Genomic DNA, 8,540 nt, shown 5'->3' with positions numbered 1-8,540 from the left:
CTGAAGGACCCATGGAGGAATAGCTTCGGTTGGGATGGAACATGAAGGATGGAGAAAAGAGACCCTTTGCTCTTTTTCTCAGTCTCCATGAAGGAATAGAGGAAGGAAATACAAGTGGACCCTATAGTACTCTCTCTAGAGGGGAGCACAGTGAATTCAAATGATCTTCCAAAAGCCACTACAAGACACAGCAAATTGGTGAAAGGGTAGGGAACTACTTCCTGGAGATGGGATGGAGGGGAGAGAGATGAAGAGGGAATAAACAGACAGAAGAGAACCTGTAAGTCACCCAGTTTTTCCTGAGGAATGTTGTGTGCGTGTTGAGGCACACCTGTAACACTCTGATAGTCATTTAACAGGCCTGACTCAACCTGCTTCTCCTGATTCTGCAGAAACTCAAAGCCAGAAGAGCTTAGGGCTTTCTCAGGTGTTCCCAGAGCAATCACATAGCCCTTACTCTGAGCACAAATCAATGTGCATGAACTTAAAAGCAAAAGAATGGACTTAAGTGATGTCGAGTTTCTTTCGGGGTAATAGTTATTTTATAGGTATAGTTGCTAGTTTGGGAGCTCAACATAACAGTATTATCTCAAACTGAGATACTCATGTGCAGATGTAAACACCCCCATCTATCCTGGGTTCCTGATTTCCCTCACCATTGTCTCACTCTTTCCATGGGTATATGCAAACCCTACGCTGCCAGGCAGCCAATGGAGCTACAACTTCTGTTAGAGGCAGAAGAATATTTTGGTTCTTTAAACTATAAACCAGCCATCATCAGTAATTAACTTGGGCCCACATTGGTGAAAAGTGCTCTTCTGTCAACTGTGGGCTTCCTTCTCATGTTGGGGAACGCAGTTTGGACTCATCACTAAAAATTACAGAACTTCAGCCCTGGAAAGCTACTTTGAAATTGAAGTACAGATGTAACTTCATAATTATGTAGAAAAGGAGACTGCCTTTATTATGTGGTTTTAAGGGGATTCTGAATTTGGATTCCTTTGTTCTCTCTCCAGCCTGGAAAACCCACACTGGGACAATTTTGTAATGAAGCAGAATCAGAGGGCAATATAGATAATGCTTTAAGCACTCTATAATTTCATTTTAGCAGGGCCGTAGAAAAGTGACCTGCAGCAAACACAGATGTCCAGTGTTTCTCCTCTCCAACCAACCTATCCACACATAACTACTCTGATCTCATTCCCCAAGATCAGCTTGCAGCCCAAAAGAGAAGCACTAACTTCTCATTTACACTTTCCTGCCTTTGTTCTCATAACAGTGTTTGCCTATTTGCAGGGCACTCATTCTAGCTCCAGGGTCAATGTACCCTAGTGATGAGGTCTTTCATAATTTTCCCAGGCAGGATTAATATTTCTATTTCTGACCTAATCTTTTATTTTTTTGAGGTAGGGTAGACATACTATAAAATCTAGCCTTTGAAGATGTAAAGTTCAGTGGGTTTTATAATATTCACAAAGTTGTGTGTCTAACACCACTAATTCTGGAATATTTTCACCAACCCTGGAAACTTGATAGCATTAGCAGTCACTCCCCATTCCACCAAATCTCCAGTCCCTGGAAGTCACTAATGTACTTTCTACCTCTATGGTTTAGCCCATTGGGTACCCTTCTTAAAAAATGAAATCATAAAATGAATGCTCTTTAACACCTGGCTTTATTCACTTAGCATAATGTTTTCAAGTTTCACCCATGTTGTGGTACGTATTATGTATTAATACTTCATTCCTTTACATGGCAGAATAATATTCAGTGATATCACTATACCACATCTTGTTTGTTTACTTATTAGCTAGTAATAAATTTGAGTTGGACATTTGAGTTTTTTCCATTTTTTGGCCATTATAAATGTTGCTGTAAGCATACATGTACTACATTTTTGTGTGGACATTTGTTTTCAATGTTTGGAACTCCCAAACTTTTCCAAGTGGCTGCATCATTTTACATTCTCATGGGCAATGTATGAGCATTCCAATTTCTCTACATCCTTTCCAATACTTGTTATTGTCTTTTTAAAATTTTATTCATTCTGATGGGTGTGAAGTGATATCTCATTGTGGTTTTGATTTGCATTTCCCCTAATGACTCATGGTGGTGGTATCTTTTCATAGCTTATTGACCATTTGTATATCTTCCTTAGAGAAATGTCTTTTTCTTTTAACTGAGTCATTTACAGCTATAAATTTCCCTGGAAGTACCATTTTAGATTCATCTGTAAATTTTATACATTACTATTTTACTTACATTCATCTTGAAAGTCTTCTAATTTTCCTTGTCATTTCTTCCTTTATACATATTTTGGAATTTCCTAAAATTTCCTTCTATTATTGATTCCAAGATTCATCCCATTGTGCCTGGAGAATGTTCTAGGTAAATGTCTGAGAAGATACTTACTCTGTTATTACGTAAAATGTTTTATGTATGTCTTTAATGTCTAGTTACTTTATGTTGTTCAAGTTTTCTATTTCCTTGTTGATCTCCTCTCCAGCTCTATCCATTACTTGAACCGAGAAACTGAAGTCTCCAACTATTATTGTTGAATTTGGTATTATTCTCTTTAATTCTACACATTTTAATTCATGTATTTTGGGGCCCTGTTGTTAGGTACTTATATACTTATAGTTATTAGGTGCTTATATATTTATAATTGTTGTATATTCTTATTATAAAATATTGTTCTTTATCTCTAGTAACAAATTTTGTCTTTAAGTCAACATATTAGTATAGACTGATATAAGTATAAGTATAAATCCTCCAGCTCTTTTTTAGTCATTATTTATGCGGTGTTTCTTTTTATCTCATTTTACTTTTAATTTATTTGTGTGTTTGAATCTCAGGTTTATATCTTGTAGACATATTTAGTTGGATAATGGTTCCTTTTAATCCATTTTGCTAATCTCTGCCTCAACTTGATAATTTAATAATTTAATGGGATTATAAATAAGGTAGGATTGACATCTGCCATTTTTATATTTACATTTCATGTTTTATTCTTTCATGTTCCCCTACTGCTCCATTAGTGTTAAATAGATATTTCTATGTTCCATTTTAATCTCCTTACTGTTTCTTTAACTATATTATTTATTTTCTTAGTGGTTGCCCTGGAGATTACAATTATCATGTTAATTTAAAATAAGCTGGTTTGTATTAACAAATTTAATTTCAATAGCATACAAATATTTTGCTCCTATATAGCTTCTCCCTCTCCTTTGTGCTGCTATTGTCATATAAATACTTCTTTAACCATTGTATGACTGTCAACATGATTTAATAATTATTGCTTTATGCTGCTTTTTTAAGTCACAAAATAGATGTATACTCTCCTTTATATTTATCCATGTAGATACCTTTACTAGTGCTTTTTATTTATTTATGTGGTTTAGAATTTTTTTCTCATCTACCTTTATTTCATCCTGAAGGACCTCTGTAGTATTTTTTAAAGGACAGGTGAAGTTGGTGATGAATTCTCTTAGTTTTATTCATTTGGAAATGTCTAAATTTCTTAGTTTTGGAGGATGGTTTGTCTGGATATAGAATTCCTGATTGACAGTCTTTTTCTTTCAGCACATTGGATATACCATCACACCTCCTTCTAGTCTACATGGGTTCTGATGACAAGTCAGCCACAATTCTTATTGAAGACTTTCCATATATGAAAAGATTTTTTCTTTTTCTGCTTTTAAGATTTTGTCTTGGCCTTTTGAAGTTGAATTATTATTGTTTGAGCTTTTATCTCATTGAAGTTTTCCTTCTTGGAGTTCATTGAACTTGTTAGATTATACATTTTAGTTATTGTTTTTTCAAGTACATCCAATGTCTGGGCTTCTTAAAGGGTATTTTTTAAAATAAAGGGTATTCTTAAAAAATACCGAGTTCTCTGCTTCTGTATATGGGCCATGATTCCTTCTTTTTTTCCGAGATTAACTTTCTAAATAATGTGGCAACTCTAGAAATGAGATTCTGTCCTCTACCCTAGATTTGTTGTCTCAATTACTGAGATAATTCTTTGTTGTGTACCCACTAATGCCTCTGCTCGGTTAGACTAGTTAGCAGCCAATGATTAGATAGAGATTTTCTTAGAAACTGTAAGTCACCCAGTTTTTCCTGAGGAATGTTGTGTGCGTGTTGAGGCACACCTGTAACACTCTGATAGTCATTTAACAGGCCTGACTCAACCTGCTTCTCCTGCTTCTGCAGAAACTCAAAGCCAGAAGAGCTTAGGGCTTTCTCAGGTGTTCCCAGAGCAATCACATAGCCCTTAGTCTGAGCACAGATCAATGTGCATGAACTTCTAAATGCTGCAGAATATGTCATTATTTTTCAAAGCCCCTTTTGGACATCTCTTTCCCCAGATTTTCTTTTAATGTTTTTGGTTAGCCTATTGTTTGCCACCACTATTACCCACTGACACAAACATTGAGCTCCATGTCAAATAAAGATATTATTCCCAGAGTTTTTCAGGAAATCACCAAACAGATCAAATAATGAGATTCTCTGAAATAGTGTTTTGAAAGAGCTCTAATCTCATTCTGCCCCCTCCAGTGGTGGCCAGGTTACTGGTTTATAAGGCTACTTACTATAAGGCTGGGGGAGAGGGAGCTTGCAAATAGGACAAGTTAAAATGTCCTAATGCTCACTGTTCTTATCTGGAGTCAGATGGTGTTCTTAGATAAATTCCTAGAGTTTCTATTCGCCTGTGGTTAATTTACTAAGTTCTGAAAAATGTTGATTCTGACTATTTAAGCCAGTGTTCTTGTTGCTTTTATGGAGGGCAGAATTTTCAGACATCCTTACTCTGATATTTTTGCTGATATCCTTAGTCTTCCACTTCTAATGTACTACTTCTGTAGCAGCAGTGAAGCTAGGTATGTGCATGATGACAATATAAAATAGAATCTTTACTAAAAGCAGGGACTCCTTTAGGTCTCTGTGGGCTCAACAGAATGGAATGAGCTGGAGAGATGGTAAATGAAATGTTTGAAAATGAGATTGTAGAGACAAGTTGTGCTTTCTGCTACTTGTAAGGTCTAAGGAATGAGTAGGAGAAAAAGACTGAGGAAGGAAAATTTGGGAATTGAAAGGCTAGGGCCAATTTTTACTTCACTAAAAATAAATCCAGGGGATAGGTTAAATAGGGAAGACCCTGAACCAGATTTTCAATGGTAGTGAACAGATTCATCTGACAACTGTGTTGAGGAGTAATACATATTTGAGCCCAATAATATCAGATTCAAGGTGGAGCTTTAGGGAGAGAAAACAAAGAAGAGAAGAAGTAGCAACAATGAGCCAGGAAGACACCCCCCCACCTCAGATATGCACCCCATCTCAGACCTCTGGAAGCAGGCATGACCTGCCGTGGGATTTCAGAGGTGGCAGTGTCCTCCGGGAAGAACCAGTTTTCTATTAGACTAAGGTTTCCTGAAGAGCCTGCAAGACATGGGGGAGTGGTAGGAACTGGGGTCAGCAGCACTGATCTGCAGGTATGTGCGTGTCAGTGTCTGGAGTCAAGGGTTTCTTTGGTGATACTAGTTGCAAGGTAATATATGTGCAGGGTAGAGAGGGATGAGGCTTCCTGGGAGCATGATGGGATCTAGGGTTGAGGCTTCACTTGTGCCTAAGGCAGGGTCTAACTGAGGTACCTCTTAGTGATAACTCTTGTCCTATGATGATGGAGGCACTTAGCCACCCTTTGCCATAAATTCCTATTCCTATGTCTGGGTTCAGCACAAGACCCAATGACAAAATCTTCACAGATCATCACCCAAGTATGAGCTCTCCTTTTTCTGAACTGGCCTTATAATTAGTACTTTTTGTGTGTATTCACTGCGTGTAGAAACAGACATCCTCTACTAAATATAAAACTTCTGAAGTACAAAGGACAGCCTTAAGTAAACACCATCTGGTCCCAGGGTGTCCACCCCTTCCTCTGCTGTAACACATACAACACATGCAGCTCCAGTGAGTGAGAGTTTTCCACGATCTTGATGAAGTCTTGGAAACTGATATAACCATACGATCTCTCCTTGTAAGTGCTACAGTAAACAGCCTAACTATTAATTACATGCCAGTAGTCATTCCTCACTAAAGCTTGTGACATAGATACTGTCCATTAAGGGTGATTCTCAACATCCTAGTGCTAGCTCCATGCCTTTCTCGGCCTGTTGAAAAAACATATCATAGTAAGTGTGGCATAAATTCAGTGATAAATTTGTATCTGCTCTAATGTTTAAATCACTTTCAAGTTTTAGTACTTTACTATAAAGGAAGACTATGAAACTTGTTTTCAAATAGTTGTGAGGTGCGTCTTAAATAACCACACATTGAGAATGACTCCACTTGGAAAGTTTGGGGGATATTGGTGATGCTCTTTGACATTTCTGACTTATCCTGGTTAATCTAAATTAGGCAGTGAATTCAATATACTTCTTTATACCTTATGAATAAAGATTTTTCTTCTATTACAGTAGCAATACAGATTCATCAGGTTTGTATTCTGATTTCACCACTTAATAGCTTTATTATGTTTCAGCAAGTTATTTAATTTCTGTGCCCTTAGTTTCCACATCTTTAACATGAGCATAATAGTGCATACATCACAGGTTTATTGTGAGGAACAAGTGAGTTAATAAAGTGGTTAGACTAGTGCCAGTCACTGAGTAAGTGCTCAGTAAGTCTTGGTTCCTGGTATAAATATTACCATACCCAAGGTCATTTTATGATATAGATAATGGTACTAAGTGGTATTTCATAGGGTATATTATATCTTAAGATGCTTTAATTAGAAATGAAAGGATTTCAGAGTCATAGTTTCTCCAATCTCTCTTTTTTCCCTAGATTTATTATGATATGATCAACTTAAAACATCGTGTAAGCTTCATGTTTACAATCTGATTATTTGATCCATGTATACATTGCAAAAATGTTTACTATAACAAGGTTAATTAACACACCCTTCACCTCACATAATCACCATGCAGTTGCTGTGTGGTGAGAACATTAAAGCTCTACTATCAGAGCAGCTTTCAGGTGTACAGCACAGCATTGACTCTAGTCGCCAGGCTGGCATTAGATTTCCAGAAGTCATTCATCTTACAAGTGATGTTTGTACCCTTTATCCAACAGCTTTGATTTCTCCTAATAAACAGAAATATGATTAGTAGCACCACATAGATAGTGCTGGTATAAGCCCTTTGACAGGCACTGGTCTAAGCACTTTGTGTATACTGACTTACTGAATCCTTACAACCTTCTCACATAAGTAATGTTAGTACCTTCATGTTGCAGATGAGGTGACAAAAAGGAGGCATACAGCTAGCAAATGTGAGAAGTAGAAGCCATCCCAAGTCTTCTAACTTCAGGACTTCACACATACCTCTACACTGAATCTCCTAACCAAATGTAATTGGTATAACTAATGGGGTTAAAGCTGCAGATCCTAATACTACTCCAGGCAGGACACCAGCCCACTTGGAAGATGGATCTATGACTGTGATGTCATTTCCACCACTCTCTGGGTAACTACTATTAATGCTCATTCACTCACCCAACAAACAGTCACTTAGCAGTGTTTCTAGCACTGGTCTAAGCTCTGAGATACAGCAGTGGAGAAAACCACTGCCTTCAAGAAATTTGCATCCTAGTTGAGGGGAACAGACAGTAAACAAACTGCATTAAGTAAGTCATGGAGTGTATTAAAGGGCAATAAATGGTATAGAGAACATAATGCCAGGAAGGGGATTAGATTATGCATTTGTATGTAAGGAGGGGGTTCATTTTAAATAATACAGGTAGAGAAGTTTTCAATGAGAAGGAGCCATTTGAGCAATGCCCTAAAGGGGAAAATGGAAACAAACCATACAGCACTCCAAACAAAGAGAACCAGCAGGCCTACAAGGAAGCCATGATATCTAAATCAGAGTGATTCAGTGATAAGATCAGAGAAATCTGGTGGGTAGGACATGTTATGTAGGGCCTTATAGACCCCCGGAAGGACTTTGTGTTTTCACAGATGGGAGTCATTTAAGTGTTTAAAGCAGAAGAGTGACATGATCTGACTAGCAAATTTAAAGTATCACATGACATACTGAGACTAGGATGCAGGGGGTAAGGGTGGAAGCAGGAGGCACCTAGGGGGCAACTGCAATATCTCAGGTAAAATATGCTGACATAAATCAGGGTGGCATCAGTGGAGGGATGAGTGGTAAGAGTGAGGATGTAGGCTGAAGATGGAGCCAACAGGATTTCCTGAAAAATTAGATATGGAGTCAAAGATGACTGCATGGTTTGGGCTTCAGCAACTTGAAAACTGGAGTTGCCATCAACTGAGATGTGGATAGTTACAGATGGATCAGATCTGACCAAGATTTGTTGGGTTGGGGGGTTTTCACTGGACAGGTTTTAGATATGTTGAGTTTGAGTTAGCTATTATGCATTCCAATGATGATATTAAGAAGATATGGTACTATTGGGAGGATTTCATGCTGGAGGTATAAAGTCTTGAGTTATTGGCACAAGAGAGTAAG

The sequence above is a fragment of the Manis javanica genome, chromosome 1 (assembly GCF_040802235.1).
Source record: "Manis javanica isolate MJ-LG chromosome 1, MJ_LKY, whole genome shotgun sequence".
In the NCBI taxonomy this organism is placed as follows: Eukaryota; Metazoa; Chordata; class Mammalia; order Pholidota; family Manidae; genus Manis; species Manis javanica.
Note: the sequence above shows the minus strand (reverse complement) of the source record.